This window comes from Pinus tabuliformis, chromosome 5_2, assembly GCF_031772625.1.
Source record: "Pinus tabuliformis cultivar Carrire ecotype Pingquan chromosome 5_2, CPIR1, whole genome shotgun sequence".
Classification (NCBI taxonomy): domain Eukaryota; kingdom Viridiplantae; phylum Streptophyta; class Pinopsida; order Pinales; family Pinaceae; genus Pinus; species Pinus tabuliformis.
The window spans coordinates 122285260-122304621 of record NC_142306.1 but is presented as its reverse complement, the minus strand read 5'-3'; the positions used below and the strand labels follow the sequence as shown (position 1 = coordinate 122304621).

The 19362-nt window shown below is 38.6% G+C and overlaps 1 pseudogene; it reads right to left on the bottom strand.

The window, feature by feature from the left end:
• LOC149157805 (putative glucose-6-phosphate 1-epimerase) overlaps positions 1–6613 on the bottom strand; it is a 74965-nt pseudogene extending 68352 nt beyond the window's left edge.
• Positions 6614–19362: the final 12749 nt, after the last annotated feature.

The following is a 19362-nucleotide window of genomic DNA, read 5'->3' as shown; positions in this document are numbered from 1 at the left end:
ATTCTCCTTCAAGCTTCAGGGAATTTGATACCTTTGTTCCAATCCATCATAATATGTGGGTAATATGTGTGCACCTTCTGGTAGAGACTTAGTGTAATCTCTGCTGCCAATTCTCAAGTGTTTCCTCTAAATATGAGGAAAAAGATTTAATGCTATGCCAACTCAACACAACATTGGAAGTTGGGTTGACATAATCATCCCTCCACGCAATCACATTTTAAATATTGTCAAGGTATTTTTGTGTTGAACTCCTCTCTTACAGGCTCCACATAGGGATCTCCTTCCCTTCAATCTAACAACACAATAACCCTTAAGTCTCCTAATTCAAAAATCATCAACCTCTTGTTTAGGTTGATCATGAACTGGTTATCAAAGGCTCAATTGATTCCTAATAAAGTAGGATGTGTTTTGTATCATTTATAATCTCTATCACCTCCAAATTAACGATGCTTCTTACCCCATCAATATTGACTTCTACACCTGATAGCCTACCAATGGGGAAAATCCTATATTTATTTGCTAGTATTAGTTGGATGGGTGACCAAGTCAAATTCGGTCTCCCCATCATCTCCCATGTCTTTTTAGGACGTATATTCACATATGAGCCTAGATCTAGAATGATGTTATCCATGTCATAGTTCCCTTTATGTGCACTAAATCTGAATCCTTTGTTTGTCCTTCTTTTATGCACAACTTACTTAACTGTGTATTGGGGGGCTTGCGTGGTAGGTACTTCCCATTCTTGTGTGCAATTATCAATTATTTTGTGTATTCTAAGGCTAATTCATCCTTCATTAACTCCAAAAAACTTTTCAGGAAATTGTTAATAAGACTTACCTCCTTAGCAACTTCTCTAGGTGTGGATTTTTCATGTACTAGGGCATATCATATATTGACAATCCTTGAGGTGCATTCGAGCTTTATGAGCCCCATTCCATCGTAATCAACTCCTTTATATCTTCCATGTATGTGTCCTTTTATTTTATCATATCAAACTTTAGGGGTGTTTCTACAGCTTTTCTTACCCACTGATGAGGTTGACTTCTTGTCTAGCTATATTTGTTCCTATTTTTGTACATATTCATGTAATTTATCCTACTTGTGGATGGTCCTTACGCACTTCGGTATATATCATCCACACGTTCTAACCCCTCTTCTCCTACCACTTTTTAATCAGTTGAGGACAATCCCTAGTAGCATAATCCAATTGTTTGTGATACGTACAAGTTATGCAAGGATTGGGGCAATCAGATGCAATATGTCCTGGTTGTGCGCAATTATAGAAAATAAATGAACCCATGTCTCTTCCAAATCCTCTCCATCCTCTACCTTGGAAACATGGTCCTCCTCTCTGCATTCCTTAGCCTCTACCTAGCTAGATGTAAGCTCTTGGTTGGTTGTAATTTTGTACTCCCCCTTTATCCCCCTTAGTCTCTTATACACTATATGCATCAAAATTGCATTCCCTCATTAGTTACAATGCACGACATGTATGGATATCATGTCCCATTGACTTACAAAAATCACAAAATAGTATCATGATTGAGATCTAGTATTTCGACATCATGGGACAAGCTATTGGTAAGTTATCCCATACTCTACAAATCTCGAACCACGGGATCCTACCCTACGCCAAAGGGTTTTCATCCCTTGTAGCCACATACTATATTACATTCAGACACGCATTTCTATCCTGGCCATCTTTTCTACATATAATGCACCATGCCTTCTCTTGTTTTTCCTTGCCTTTGGCTAGATCTTGTAATTGCAATGTTAATGTTTCCAGCTGTGACTGAATGTGAGCCTTTCCTATGCTATTTTAATTTATTGATGATCCAGGACATTTACTTTGTTAATGTTTAAAATAATTTCTTAAAATAACATCTAAGACCAATATTACAACATTCATGAAGAAGCAACATAAAAAGGAGACAATAAAGACAATGCATCAATGTTTGATAACAGATTTCAATCACAATGTGTGAGCTAGGTATTCAAGCCTAACTTCAAAGTGGAGAGGCCTCTATATTATGTCATCAAAATAAAAATCAAGTACATCATAAAATACATGATTATCCTCACTTCTGGAAGTGACCTAAAAATGGGATACTCAAATCCTGAATCTGACTACACCGGTGAATTATGTATGAAATATGAGTAAAATGAATATAAAATTGACCAAGTTTTGACATTGTCAATTTTGGACCCCTTGAGAATCTCCAAGGTTCCATAGCAAACAAAATATATTAGGGATATTCCTTAGGAATATTCTCTAGAGCATACTATATAATGTTCTAACCTTGGGATATGTGCCTGAGCACGGTTCGGTAGGCCTGGTTCCACCTTGTGTTGAGTTCCAAACCCCGTCAAAGTTATGTGCCTCACTATCATGTCATGGCTCCCCAACACCATATGTTTAAGGGTTTAAATATATTACATCAGTAGAGTTAATAAAGTTTTCTAGCTAGATTATTGATTGACACATGATATTTAGTGCATTGGCAATTGGGAGGTCTCAGGGTTGAGCCCATGGGACTCAAGATTTTGTTATTACATTATAACAATATGGAGTTAGCGGTAGGGTTGGCAGAACCACCAACTTTGGTGGCCTGACCATATTTAACCACGAGTAAAACTATTTTCAAATTTATCCAGGCATATCTAAATTTAACCACTAGATTGGCCAGACCACCAACTTTGGCTATGGTCCAAATTTGTTTGGACACAATTAAAATTTGTTCAATGCCTAGTTTGACTGGATTTTTGACTGGATATAACGTTTTCATATGAACTTAGATTGAGGTGTCTTTTGCATCATTAGAATCGTCTTGACGATATATTTGACTTGATACTAGTTTCACTAAGATTTGAGGACATCAAATTTGAGGTCTTTTCAGATCACCCTAGATCCATCCTCCACACTAAGAAGATTTTGGGCCTCCAAAAGCCTTATCAATCAACAAGTAGGTAAGGGAATTATTCCCTCATTTTCTCCTTTTAAATCCATCATGCCTTGATAAGATGCATTCTTTTGAAATCTACTCGAAGGTACAACACATATCCCCATCATGAATTCTTGGTTATGCTGTCTAGGATGACATCTTTGGGCAACTTATCTAGGTACTTTGGAGCAAAATCATCCACTGAAGGAACTTGACCACTCTTCTCTGAATCCATGATCATAGGTGATTCATAAAGTTTCAAGTTTTCAACATTGACTACGAAATACATCTGCATATATTCTAGAAGATCAAGGTGATAAGAATTTGTTCCAATCTTTTCTAAGATGGTGAATGGACCATATCTGATTGGTTTCAACTTCTTTCCTTCTCCCTTCAACCTGTCCTTTCTTATGTGAAGCCACACTCTGTCTCTAACTTGGAACTAGTGATCAACTTTGTGTTTGTCATGTCTTCCTTTATACTGTGCCTGACTCTTTTTCAAATGTTCCTACATTTTTTGATGAATCATCTAGATTCACTGAATGAACTTGTGAGTTCTATCTTCATCACTTTGTTCATTAGAATCCTCATCTTTCCCAAAGACCAAATCTAAGGGATCTTTCAGCAGGTACCCAAAGCATGTCTCAAATGGTGAACTTTGAGTAGAAGAGTGAAAAGCCTTGTTGTATGCATGTTGAACATAATGTATTTGTTCATCCCACAACTTAGGATACTTGTTGCAATACCCTTAGAAAAAATGAACCATTTCTCTGTTGATGACCTCTATTTGACATCCATCGTTATGTGGATGGTAGGTCGTACTCCTCTTTAGCTTTGTGTCCATCATCTCCCACAAGCTTCTCCAAAAATATCCAAGGAATTGAGAGTATTGATCTAAAACAATGGATATGGGTAGTCCAAAATGGACCCATACATGCTAAAAGAAAACTTGAGAAGTCTACTTAGCAGTAATCTACTTCTTACATGGAATCAAGACACACATTTTGCTAAACCTATCCACCACTACATTCAAGTAGTCATGACCCTTTTTTGACAAATGAAATCCCCCTACAAAATCCATGGAGATACTTTCCCAAGGATGAGAAGGAATAGGAAGTGGCGTGTACAACCCCAATTTTCTATTATTGGGCTTACAAATCAAGCACATCACACACCCCTTTACATATATGGTTACTATTTCTTTCATCTAAGGCCATGTTAGGTCCCTATAATACTAGTGTATTCCCCTCATTATTATTATTGTATCCCCCTATTGTTATTGTTGTGCCCATGTATCCCCCACGTTATTATTATTGTGCCCCATAGAAGCCCACTATTGTTATTGTTGTGTCCTTACATTATTATTAGTATGTAGGATTTGATTATATTGTGACCCCTTAGACTCCTATATATACCAAGGAGGTCTTATCATTTGAATCATCCAGGAATTGTTCATTGATGTTATGTAAAGGAGGTTTCCCCCTCGAATAGGATAATTTTTAATTCGTTGATCTATCTTTTCTGTGAGATGGTTGCATAACATTTGGTGTCAGAGCTTTGGATTCTAGAGTTTCGCTTCTTCAAACAGGTCATCTTGGAATTTTCGCTATAATTTGTTTCTACAAGGTTTTAGAAGCTGAAATTCTGACCATGTGGAGCCAAAATCTTGGTGAACTTCATGTACAAATTTTAGATCTCATTCTGCTATATTTTTTGATATATGATCCAGGGAAGTTAAGGTTTTTGCAGGCTCCATAATTCCATCTCAAATAGGCAAGCTATGTAAAATCGTCATAGCTTTCATTTCAGGCATTGGATTTGAATTCTATAAAAAGTGGATGAAATCGAATGGACTATAGTTTTCTCTATAGAAATTTTAGGGTCGAATGTTGAAACAGTGACATGTGGCATCCCATACAACTTTGCTCTACTGAACCAGTCCATAATCAAAACATCGTGGGAGATTTGACATAACTCTATATTGAAGAATCCAATATTTGTATGACTTGTGGCATTGGAAAGAAGATTCATAGGGATACCGCATAACTAAATTTTGGACCTTGGAAATATGAAACTACAAAGATACAACAATTGCAATATCAAGCTCCAAAAAGGCAAGAGAAAGGTGTGTATTTTTAAAAGTTTGTCATAACTTTTGTTTGAAAAATAAATTTGAAGTGATTAAAAGGGAATATTGAAACATAGATATAAGTATTTGGTCTTAAAATGCCTCCAAAACAAAAGAATTATACACCCATTAAGCCCTTAGAAATCTCTATTATGACTCATGAAGAGGAAGAATAGTAACATGATATATCAAAATTACGGGACCAAGTGCAACAAATTTCGCTCTCACAAAGAGCAACCAAAGATGAAATGGATGGTTTAAAAGTAGATATGGAAGGTTTGAAGGATGGAATGGAAGCTAAGATGGATGGTTTGAAAGTATACATGGAAGGTTTGACAAAGTTTTTGCAACAATGGCTACCCGGTGGTGACAACATAATCTATGAAAATCATGACGTGGAAAAAGAAATATGAGTTATGAATTTAGAGACTCCAATGTGAGGTTTAATAACAACCACATTCCAAACATAGATATGAGGAAGTTTGATGGCAAGGATTTGGTAATATGGAAACTACACATGGAGAAATATTTTGATCTAAATGATGTGCAACACACACAAAAGGTACGCATTGCATATTTATATTTAGAACCCAATCAAGTTGTATGGGATGGATTTGTTCTCATAAACCACTTGTCACTTAGTCAATTTTTACGAAGGAAATAATAGCACATTATGAGGATACAAAGAGCAACACCTTCTTTAGCCAATTGATAAATCTAAAACAAAAGGGTTCAATGGCAAAGCACATTGAGGACTTCCAAAAATTGCATATTAGGGTAACTAATTTTCCAGAGGAGAATAGGATTGATGTATTCATAGGGACTTTGAAGGATAACATCAAACATGAGGTTCATCTTCTGGGGCGATGGAGTTACAAAAATTTTCTGGGTCAGTGCCTGATACAGGCTAGGGTTTTGGAATCCCTACAGAACTTTCTCGACTACTGGTGCCTGACCAGCATCCACAGACCTCTTACAGCTACTCCCTGGTTCCATTCAATATTTGCACCTTTGATTACTGTTTTATCTCGTTACCTCCCGTCACCGATTAACCTTAGCATCCGGGATACTGCCTGCAATCGTTTCCCCACCACAAGCAGTTCAGTAATAATGATAGTGGTTAGTAGCTCCCGATGGCAGCGGGCATGTCGTTTTCAGAAAGTTAGACATGGATCCAGACCTAGTTGACTACTCTGATGATCCATTCGAGGATGTTTCCATCTAGACATATCCCCCCCGATCTCGGATGGGTTGTTCCCACATAGAAGTGACTTGTCGGATGTCCTTGCACCTTTTCCATCGGTTTTGGGTCCCTCCTACCCGGTTGTTACCCTACTTGAGGACCCCATCATATGGCCGGCTTCCGATACCCCTCCCCCATCGCCAGCAACCCTATAGTTTTTGGCTAGGTGCAGAGGACCTGACCACACCATTGACTCCTTGGGTTATCCACCACACCCTCTGACCGCCACTTCACAATACCCTTCATCTGCACCTTCTGGAGGACCCTCGGTACTTCCACAAGAAATCCCTCTTGTGCCATTTTCGAATACCCCCACCTCTGGTTGCTTTGCAAGCATACCTCCAGCTTTGGAAGCAAACCCTTTGTTGGGATCAAATTCATAGAACCCACATTAGAGCACTCCTTAGGCGAATAATAGTGACAAGGGCCACAGACCAAGGAAGAAGCCAAAGTGTGTAAAGTCCAGGACCCAAGATGTTTCACTACGCTTGGAGGAGGATATTCAGTGGGGCAAAACCGTGGACATCACTAATAGAGTCTTGGTGGGTAGGGTTCAAGGGAGGAACCACACTGCTGCCAAGCTCAAACAATGGACTGCAAAAATTTGGGGGCATCACATGGCTGAATTTCCTTTCGTACAAAATTTCGTGCAGGGATGGTTTGCGCTCAATTTTGTAAGAGCTGAACACACCAATTGGGTTTTATCTAGTTTCTGGCACATTGAACAAGCCGCCATGCTCCTTAGGAGATGGAACCCTCTTTTTGACCCTGAGAGAGCAGCTGGGCACTGGACCATTGTGGGTCAGATTACCAGGTCTGCTTCTACACTTCTAGTCAAAGGACATCTTTAGGTGCATTGGGAATGTCCTGGGCACCTACTTGGAGCATGATAAATCATACCTGACCTCAGGCATCATGGTGTATGTAAGGATTCTGGTCCATCTGGATATTAGGGAGGGACTGCAAGAGAAAATTACTCTACTCTAGAGGCACTTCTCATGTGTACAAATCCTAGACTATGAAGGGGTTCCATTAAGGTGCACGAGGTGTCACAAGGTGGGACACTTATTTAGATATTTCCCTTTGAATGGGAAATCAAAAGCAACGGACAAGGGAAAGACGATCCCACCCAAAGCTACCAAGGTTCCTGAGCACTGCACCAGTACTAAAGCAACAACGACATCGATAGTCAAGGAGAATCCGAAGAAGTGTGGCAATGCACCCTATCAGCCTCCCTCTCCTCCTCTGACCAGGGCTAGGGTGGTTGCGGCGGCTGCGCTATCTTCGGGTATGCCTCTCTCTAATCCTTTCTCTTTGAATTTCTCTACTTCGACTTGTTTTCTTGTAGCATCCACTGTTGATCATCACGACATTGAATCATCCTCCCCAACTCCCCATTCCTTGGCCTGCTCCTTGCAGTCACCCCCTGCCCTATCCTCTGACTCTGAGAAGGGGTCTCTCTCACACAGCTACCCACTCAGATCACTATCTCGATCACAGCCTCATGCTTCTATCGGCATTGGAATAGTACCCCCTTCCATCCCTTTGAAACCTCCTCAAGGCAGACCCTCCTCCCTCTGTAAATCCAAGCAACAGGCAGGGGTAGAGGTCATCTCGGGATGACAACTTGCTATTGATCAGGTTCTTAGAGCACAAAACACCCTGGATCCATCTCCCTCACGAAGTTGCTCTCCTACAACTGTCAGGGGTTAGCTAGCCTCGAGAAAAAACTAGTTTTTCAGAGGCTTCTCAGTACTGAGTAGATTGATGTCATTTTCCTTCAAGAAACCTTGGGTTTATCTATGGTCATCATACACATCCTAGAATCCATGCTACCCGAATGGTCATTTCATTCCCTTGATGTAAACGGGTGCTCAGGTGGAGTTGCGATGGGGTACAACTCCAAGACCATCAAGCTATGTAACATTTGTGGAGGTTTTGGTCATATTGGGGTGGACATATTCTCATCTGAACTTGGCATTGACATCAGACTCATCAAAATTTATGGTCCATGCCAAACCGAGAAGATTTATGGGAGCATTTGTTGAGCTCCAATCTACTACAAGTGGATAACCTTATCCTTGGAGGAGATCTTAATTTCTCCATTGGATTATCTGAATCATGGGGTCATCATGCTCAGATTGACCCACTATTTTCATTTTTTGAATACATCCAAGAGGACTATAGTCTAATCGATATCCCATTTGCTAAATTACAACCCACTTGGAGAAAGAGAAGAATAGAGGAGGATAGGCTGGCTAGAAGACTAAACCGCTTCCTAATTAAAGATCGATTGTTGAGTATGGGGTATAACTATAGGTAGTGGGTTGGATCGGGGGGAATATCAGACGCCAATATACCTTGAAGTCAGAGGTGGCTTGAACAAACCCAAATCCCCTTTCAAGTTCAAATCAACATGGCTAAAATATGCAGAATACATTAAATTGGTAACTCATTATTGGAAGTCCCACCCTCCTGCAGCGGGTGGGAATATAGAAGAAGGTTTTGCCCACAATTTAAGCGAGCTGAAGAGACTATCAAAACAATGGGCACACAACAAGAGACTAATGGATGAACAAACCCTGAGAGGCACAGAAGCTGAGATTGATGATATGGAGGATGAGCAAGGCCGGGGATACACAACACTTGAATAGAAGGAGAGGCTCACATCCTTATTAGCACAGAGAGGTAAAATCCTAAAGGACAAGGAAGAATCACAGAGGCTGAGAAGCAGAGCCATCTGTCTACTTGAGGGTGATGATAACACAAAATTCTACCACAAGTTTGCTAATGGACAAAAAGCAATTAACACTGTTTTGGCACTTGAATAATGAGTAGGGCATCAGAGTGAATACCTTTCAGCAATTAGCCTCCCTTGGCACATCTCACTACAAGAAGCTCTACAAAGCTCCCCCTAATGCAACACTGGTTGAAATCATCAGAGTGGATGAATTTTTTCCCCAGTTCGTGGATCAGGAGGATGCTCTGGATCTCAACAAGGCGGTCACTATGGGGAAGCTCGAAGCCACATCGAAATGGTTCAAGTGAGACAAGAATCCAGGACCAGATGGTTGGCCGATCGAGTTCTATATTTCTTTTTTTGAACCCCTAGGAGATGACCTTCTCAAGGTCATTGAAGACTGCCGAACCTCTGGGAGGATGTATGAGGCCTTCAACACCACTTTCATTAGGCTCATCCCTAAATATGATAATTATGACTCTTTTGATGACTTCCGCCTCATCTCCCTCTATAAATGTATCTATAAAATCATTTCCAAGACCATTTCCAATCGCCTTCATCCCATTTTATCCTCACATATCTCCTCAGAAAAATTCGCCTTTCTCGAGGATCGACAAATCCATGAAGCTATAGGGACTACACAAGAGGTGGTGCACTCTATACAGATGAAGAAACTGAAAGGTATGATCCTCAAGTAGACCTCTCAAAATATTTTGATCATGCTAGTTGGTTATATATCAGAATGCTCTTATCTCATTTTGGTTTTCCCATAGAGTTTATATAGTGGATCATGTGTTGCATAAAAAACATAACTTTTAGTGTCCTTATCAATGGATTGGCATCACCTTTCTTCCACTCAGAAAGAGGCCTCAAGCAAGGATGCCCTTTATCCCCTCTATTATTTTTTCTCATTATGGAAAGCCTCAACAGACTCATATTGGAAGAACACAGGATGGGCAGACTTCAGGGTATCAGGATTATAGACAGATGCCATTTACTCTTTGTATATGACGTGTTGATCTTCCTTAACAAGGGAATTAGGGGTTTGATTGACTTACAGAATATCATGGAAATATTTTGAACTTCTACCGGCATGGAAATCAACAGTCTAAAATCCACTATAACGGTTTCAGGATGCACACCTCATGAGATAGAGTTTGCCTCCACAGATTCCCATTCACTCTTCTATAGTTGGATGATGGTCTTAGGTACCTGGGATACTGGTTGAAACCCCTCAAATATAAGATTGCAAACCGGACATGGTTAATCTCTAAGCTAGAGAGAATACTTAATATATGGCACCACAAGTACCTCTCAAGAGCAGGTTGGCTAGTTCTTATTAAAGCAGTACTCGAAGCTACCCCTATATATTGGATGTCTCTATCCTGGATCCCAAGGGGAATTCTCTCTAGAATACAAAATATCTGTTGCAGATTCCTTTGGAAGGGTAAACAGTCCGGGAGAATCTTTGCCTGGGCTAGATGGGAGTTACTAGCACTTCCAAAGAAATGGGGAGGATGGGGCATTAAAATATTGGACGATTTTTCCACTGCACTAGCTGCTAAGCTAGGATGGCAACTGATTACCACCAGCAACTTATGGACAAGGGTGGCATATTCGAAATATATATCTCCCCTAAACTTGATGGACTGGATCCGTCAACCCAACTGGAACAAGATTGGGATATCTATCATATGGAAAGCAGTGATAAACTCCCTGCCTCTTATCCGAGATGGGATCACATGGAAAATACAGTCTGGCTCATCGGTCTGCATTGGATTAGATCCCTGGATCGGTAGTGGAAACACACATATACTCCCACAGGATCTAATGCTCCATCTCAACAATTCAGGCATCATCCATATCAACCACATTGCGGACCCTGAGCACACCACCATTTTTCAGCAGGCATGGAAGACTGCACGAAGACTACACCTCCCTCAACTTTGGCATCATCAATGGGGGGAATACATTGCTTCCCTAACAGAATCATACATCAAGATTACAGAGGGGGAAGGTGAAATCATGTGGGCCCATGCAAAAAATGGTAGATACTCTCCAAAGGAAGGATACCTCTGTATCTCTGCTATCCATCGACCATTGATTGTTGAAAATTGCTGGAAACACCTGTGGAAACTAAAAGCGCCTCCCAGAACAAGATTGTTTATGTGGACAGTACTTAAAAACAAGGCCCCCACGGGGGACAACCTGAAAAAGAGAGCCCATCATGGACCATCCTAGTGTTTCATTTGCAAGAACAACACAGAGTCTATTGATCACCTCTTCCTTACTTGCCCGGTCACTTTGGACCTTTAGAATACCACCCTTAGGGCTATCAATCCCCACTGTCAATGGCAGGGCACATTTGTTGTAGATGCATGGGAAACATGGTGGTCATCTACAACTTCGAACAAGGCATGGAAATTACCCCTTCTCACCTGTTGGGCAATCTAGATCGCATGAAACTCTTACATCTTCCATAATACCATCCCATATTGGGCCTCCATTATCGCTCGCATTCTGGCTGAATACAACTCCATCATTGATGATGATGTCACACCATCCATCAGGACAATTGTCCCAACCGAGAATACCCCTGGGCATATTTCAATGGATTTTCACAGGATGCAGGTTGTGGGGGGGTGCTTTACTATACCTTTCTGACTCTCACTACTATAAAATACAAATGGGACTGGGAAGGGGTACTAATAATTATGTAAAGTTGATCACTCTTAAACACCTCCTACACTTTGCCATGGAGAAACAATGCAGGAATATACAAATCTTTGGGGACTCCAAAATAGTTTGCAACTGGATAAACAATACATCAAACTGTTATGCATATTCACTGAGACCTATTTTGGAAGAGGCACACAGACTCATTGCACATTTTGATCACTTTGTTTGTCTCCATATCTATAGGGAGCACAACCAGACTATAGACCAGCTATCCAAGGAAGCTGTGAATCGGCCTCCTGGTACATGGATGATCCAGGAACAGAGGGACAGTGCACACTATCAGTACTATCACCGTCCTTACATGGATTACATAGCATAACTGGCCCAGGAGGAGCCTGATTCTCATGTTTATAGTTTTTGCATAAATTATCTGTACATTTGTATATTTCGATTTTACTTGATGCATATATATGACACACAATTGTACTCCCTGTGAGGAGTTTTTTAATCTTTTTTGAACGACACAGAAGACATATTCTCCCTGCATGGAAAATCATTGATATTTTTTATCCTTTCTTTTTTTGTTAGGCGTACAACCTCACATATAGCATATTCGAACTGCATCTACAATATATAATTTTCTTATATCAATGAAAATTACGATTGTTCCAAGGGGAAAAAAGAGGTTCATCTTTTGGAACCTGATTCATTGGAGAAGGCACTCATGGTGGCAATAAAATTTGAAATCAAAATTATGGAAATAAGGAACTCTACCACTCACAACTATAAAGATTGAAGTGTTGTTGCTCCTAGCCTTCCACAACCTACAAGGCTGAAACCAGAAAAATTGGAGGAAAAAAGAGCAAAAGGGATTTGTTACCGTTGTGATAGAAGATACACTAAAGGTCATAAGTGTGCTAAGATAAATTATTCTACATAGATTGTGAAGAGGAGGAAGAAAATGAACAAGAAACATCAAAAGAGGAGGATATACACTAGGAACCAACCAACCCTAGAGAAAGGAGAAATGAATCCAACCATATCTTGCAATGCATTGACATGAATAACCACTCCTCAAACTCTCAAGATAGAAGGATATATCAAGAAGAAAAAGGTAATAGTGTTGATTGATTCAGGTAGTACTCATAATTTTATTCATTGTAACATAGCCAAATAATTGAATTGCTTCCTATATCCAGCACCTGAGTGTCAAGTGATGGTTGCAAATGGAGAAGTTATAAATTTCTATGAAAAGTGCCATAATACTAGTCTAACCATGGGGGAATATGTATTGAATAGTCCAATGATTTTGATTCCAATGGGTGTTGTTGATGTTATACTAAGATTCCAATGGTTACAATATTTAGGGACAATAGATTTTAATTTGCAAGAAATTTTCTTGAAATTTTCTTGGGAAGGAAAGGAAGTTGAATTAGTTGAATTAAGGGGTATTGTAGGGAAACCAAGAAATATAATCATCTCTAATGGCATGACAAATATTTTTAAGAAAAAACAACGAGGCATAATTTCATAATTATTCTCACTAGAGGTTAAAACATCAAAATCATCTATTTCTCCAGTTATCCAAAAAGTCTTGGACAATCATTCCAAAGTATTTGAGACTCGCAAAGGCCTCCCACCTATCCATGATCATGATGATGATAAAGCTATTCATTTGATTCGAGGAAGTGTTCCTCCAAACATTAGACCTTACAGATATCCCTATGCCCAAAAGAGTGAAATTGAACATACTTTTGCATAAATGCTAGAGGCTAGTATAATTCAACCTAGTCAAAGTTATTTCTCTACTCCAATAGTATTGGTGCACAATAAGGATGGATCATGGCGTATGTGTCCAGATTATAGGGAGCTCAACAAGCTCACTATTAAAGATAAATTTCCCATTCTTTTCATTGATCAAATGTTGGATGAATTACATGGAGCAATTCACTTCACCAAGCTAGATCTTCATTCACGATATCATCAAATTAGAATAAAGACTGAAGACATTCAGAAATCATAAGGGTAATTATAATTTTTGGTCATGCCTTTTGGCCTTACTAATGCACCTTTGAAATTTTAATTTTTGATGAATTCCATTTTCAAATCGTTCCTTAGAAAAATTGTGTTAGTATTTTTTGATGATATACTAATCTACAACAAGTCTTGGAAGGAGCATGTTCAACATGTTGACATGGTGCTCAAATTATTGGAGGAGAAACAATTATATGCAAAAACCTCCAAATGTTTCTTTGGATTAGAGGAGGTGGAATATTTGGGTCATATTGTATATCATGAGGGTGTTAAGGTAGACCCTAACAAAATTAAAGCCATTAAGGAATGGAAAATACCCACAACCATAAAGCATCTTCGACGATTTCTTGGGTTGATAGGGTATTATAGCAAGTTTTTAAGAATTATGGGAGAATAGAAGCACCTCTAACAACACTACTGAAGAAATATGCATTTTCTTGGACTCTAGAAGCGATTAAGGCCTTTGAACATCTTAAAGAGGCAAATTTCCAAGCACTGGTCTTAGCTATGCCTGACTTCATAAAAACCTTTATTGTGGAATGTGATGCCTCTAGAAATGGAATTGGTGTTGTTTTAATGCAAGAAGGAAGGCCCATTGCTTCTTAAAGTCGTCCAATCAAAGGAAAGTATTTACACAAACCTAGTTATGAGAAGGAAATGTTGGCAATACTACATGCACCAAAGCAATGGAGACCTTACCTAATGGGAATACACTTCAAGGTAAAAAAGGATAATGATAATCTTAAATACTTTTTGGAACAAAGATTATCTTCATAAGAGAAGAAAAAATTGGTCACAAAAATGTTGGGTTATGACTTTGAAATCATCTACAAAAAACGGAAGAAAAATGTTGTTGCAGATGCACTCTCAAGAAAGAATGAGGATGTGGAAGCATTGCTTTGTGACATTTCTATTATCCAACCTGATTGGATAACTCAAGCAAGGGATGAATGGAAGAAGGAAGAAGAGGTGTGGGCACTCATTCAAAATTTGCATCAAGATTCTAGTACATCTGATACATTTAGATGGAAAAATGATTCATTATGGTACAAATATTGCTTATATCTTGGTAAGAATTCTCAACTCAAGAAAAATATTCTTTTGGAATTTCACACCTCCCACTTAGGAGGCCACTCAGGATTTTTAAAAACTTACCACAAGGTCAAGAAGGATTTTTTTTTGGATGGCCTTAAATCTAATATTCAGAAGTTTGTGGTAGAATGTTTGGTTTTCCAACAAAATAAAGTTGAGACAATTAAGATCACGGGTCTGTTACAACCTTTAGCCATTCCAAGTTAGAATTGGGAGGAAGTACCAATAGATTTTATCACAAGTTTACCCCCAAGTCTGAAGGAAAGAGTATCATCATGGTGGCATTTAATAGACTTACCAAGTATGAACACTTTTGTGCATTATCTCATCCTTTTAAAAGTAGTATAGTTGCTACTGCATTTATGGAAACAATTCAAAAGCTAGATGGGGAAACCCAAAGATTATTGTAAGTGAAAAAGATCCCATTTTTACTAGAAATTTTTGGACAGGATTATTTTCTTGCCTTGGTACTCAAGTAGCTCATATCTCATCTTATCATCCTCAATCTGACATGAAAACTCATATGGTGAACAAATTTTTGGAAGCATATCTTTGCTGCTTTGTATCAGATAAACAAACACAATGGGTCAAGTGCTTACCTCTAGCTAAATGGTGGTATAACACTTCCTTCCATACTGAAGAAAAAATGACCCCATTTATGGCACTTTATGGATATCATCCACCATCTATCACATCATATTTAAGAGAAAAATCTAAGGTTCAAGTAGTGGAAGATCACATCGAGCATCAACAACAAGTTCTCCAACTCTTAAAGGTAAAGGATAACCTCACTATGGCACAGAATCAAATGAAACAACATGCATATCAGCATCATAGTTAAAGAATTTTTAATGTAGTTTACTACATATTTTTACAACTACGACCATACAAACAAATGTCCCTCAAGCAAGTTAACAAGGATAATAAATTATCACCCAATTACTATAGTCCTTACAAGGTGTTTCAAAAGATTGGTACTGTGGAATACAAATTGGAGCTACCTTCATCTTCCCGAGTACACCCAGTTTTCCATGTTTCATGCTTAAAGAAGGTTATCAGGTGACAAGCTCCCAGTTCAAACAATGTTTCCATAACTTGACGAAGAAGGAAAATCATATTTGAGCCTAAAGTATTCACAGGAACAAGAACTTGACAACTACAGAATCGATTAATTTCAGAGTATCTCATTAAGTGGAATAACTTCCCCATTGAAGATTCCACATGGGAGGATGAGAATTTTATATAGAATCATCCAGAACTACTCAAGCATTGAGGACAACACTTTTTTGAAGGAGAGGGGCATGGTAGGTCCCTCTAATACTAGTATATTCCCCTTATTGTTATTAGTGTAGCCCCCTATTGTTATTGTTGTGCCCTGTAGAAGGCCACTATTGTTATTGTTGTTCCCTTACATTATTATTGCTATGTAGGCTTTGATTATATTGTGACCCCTTAGACTCCTATATATACCAAGGAGTTCTTATCATTTGAATCATCCAAGAATTGTTCATTGATGTAATGTAAAGGATATTTCCCCTTCAAAGAGGATAATTTTTAAGTTGTTGATCTATCTTTCTCGTGAGATGGTTGCATAACAGGCTAATAACAAAATCTCTGCAAATAAGACATAGCTTTTCCTACCCCAAAGTGACCAAACGCAAGATAAGTGTGAGCTTCTCGAATTGCATGGACTCTTTCACTTGTAAGAATACATAGCTTTTCAAGATGCTAGAGTAACTTGTCCTATAAATGGTAGTTATCCACCTATGGTCCATCGATCAGCTTCTCATATACTTCTTCAAAATATTCATCAGTAGCATAGTGTTCAACATAGCTATCATGAGATAAAGAAGCATTATTTAAAACAAGAGATGTAGAAACATGAGGTCTAGAAAGCATATATGTCACTTTGTTACTTGTACCCTTCTTGTACTTGATCACTAAATGGTGTTGAAAGAATCCCATTGTTACACAATATTTTATCACACCTCCTACACTTCCCTATGACATACCCTGAAGTGCTCGAAACATCACCATTATACAGTATACTCATCCATGTATACAGCTCAGATCCCTCCTAAGACTTTGATTGGAAAATGCCTTGAGCTTTCCCTGAAGAAATAACTCTTAAAACCCTAAAATGAGGATCATCGCTCTTATAAGACTTAAAGCAATGATGGTCGCCTATTGCACAGTGCTTGACCAGTGATGGCATCACTCTGTTCCCTTGCATACTCGTGATGATCCCAAAAAGGTAATTTTCCCAAAGAGGATGAGAAGCTTCATGATCTAGAAGCTTCAAGAGCGGCGAGCTAGAGGTTGTTTCACATAAATGAGGTCAAATCCTCTCAACTTGGCCTCTTGGTCTTATCCCTATGAGCTACCTCCTTGAGATGAGGGCCTAATCATATCTTTGGAGAGGTCTTAACTCCCTTTCCCAGTCTATAAATTCATCCTCTCCCATTCTCAAATGGTTGGTCTATGTCTATTTGCACCCTTATGCTAAGGTTGTGCCTAGAGACTATTCATTTGACTTGGAGAAGGAGTGCTTGGAGAGTCCTTGGCTTGGACTTGGATTACCACTCAACGAGAGCCTATAAACATCAAGGCTTTGGTTGTAAGCTTCCCTTTATTTTCTAGTAATACACAATTGTTGGTTCATCTTCCCAAAATGTATATGTTCATGTATCATTTAGCTTGACATTCCTTGATCACTTAAGTAGGTTGCTATTGGATTTTCTATTTGTTTTGGAATACCTTGTTGTGTCTTGATCACTTGTGCAGGTGCGTAAAAATTGAGAGAAGCAGGAACAAGCTCATGACACAAACAGTTCAGTGTCCTCAACAAAGGAAATCAGAATAGCATCAGAACGAGGTAGGTCATCTCCTTTGTTCTTCTTTTCAATTGTAACCTAGGAAGATGTCTAGTTGATTATCACTTTGGTTTCTAGACCCACTCATTGGGCTAGAGGGATCATCTCTATCTGCAGAGAGGATTAACATTGTCAACAAAATGGCGACTCCACTGGGGAGCCTATGATCCTTTCCATCCAATCGTTCACCCTGATCTTTTGACTAGTTTGACCAATCGTCGATTTTTCAGCTTGTCTGCATCAGTTTGGGTTTATATCATCACTCATTACTGCTAAGTCTGGATTTTTTCTTGGCATCCTTTTAGTTTTTTCCCATATTCCTCACCCATCGCGGGCTTAGCCTTAACAATCACAATGGCATCACGGTTTTTACCTTTACTGTCGCGATGAAATTTTTTTCTTCGTTATTTGGTTGTGCTGAAATCATCACTACTTTTGCTATACAAAGTAGTGATGCCATCACGGATTTGCCTATGCAAAGTACGATAATCATGGGTTTGGGTATATAAAGTAGCGATGATTCTTGAATGTGAGAATTTTTTAGGTTTCTTCCTAATAATCCAGTGTGTCTTGGCCCTTAAGGTCTTTTCCCATATTGTATGCTTGGATTTGTCAGTTTTTTGATTGATTGCCTTGATTAATTTGAAAATTTTGTCTCATTGGCTTCAGAGTGAAATCTGACTGAGTTCTAGGGTTTCTATTCAATTAGTCATCATTTTATGCTTGTTGGTGCCATTGAGATGTTTGTTTTTCTGATTGATTGAGTGTTGTTTTCTATAGAAATCATTGAAAACATCATTTTGCATCTGTTTTAGCTTGTATTTCGAAATTTACTTTTCGTGAAAATGCATTAGATTAGTTGCATTGAGAAGTTATTTTTTGAGATTCATCATTGAGAATAGATCACATTTTTCGATGATTGAAAGCTAAAAACTATATTAGGTGCATCAAATCGTTCAAAACAAAAAGAAAAACATAATTCATATAAGTGCATCTTTGTAAAGTTAAAATCATTTTACTTTCGAAAAGTTTCCTTTGGGATAGTGAAAAGTGAAAATATTTTTTACTTTTGGCATTGTGTTTGGAAGATGAAAGTGAAATTTAGTGGAAGGCATTTTGCATGATGCATTTTGTTTGATGCATTATTGATTGAAATTTCTTCCCTTGGTTAGTCTAGCTTTCATAGAAACAAAAGTTTTATTTTTCTCATATAGTTGCATCTTAGATGTTCAAGTGACATCGTGTTGAGCCTTAAAACCGAAACATAATTTCAAGATCAACTTTAAAATCTGTCAATTAATCTAAGGACCATATGAAACATTAATGCTTCATACATAGTGGTCTAGGCTAGAGACGTGTTATGGCGTCTTTAAAACTTAGCAGTTGTCATTTGCTCTTGCATTAGAGAGTGCTAGCACAGACTTGTGCTCCCCGTACCATCAAGTATATAAAGAGATACCCTCATAGGTTGCAAACCTTTATCCATAGGAAGTCGAGTCTGACACCCTATAAACATGATACATCAAACACAACATTCAGAGAGATTGCTTGCACATACATAAAGTCCTTGGTAAATTTATTTGATGAGGTGTATATTGCAATTCACAGTTACTTAGTACTCCTTTTGCCTA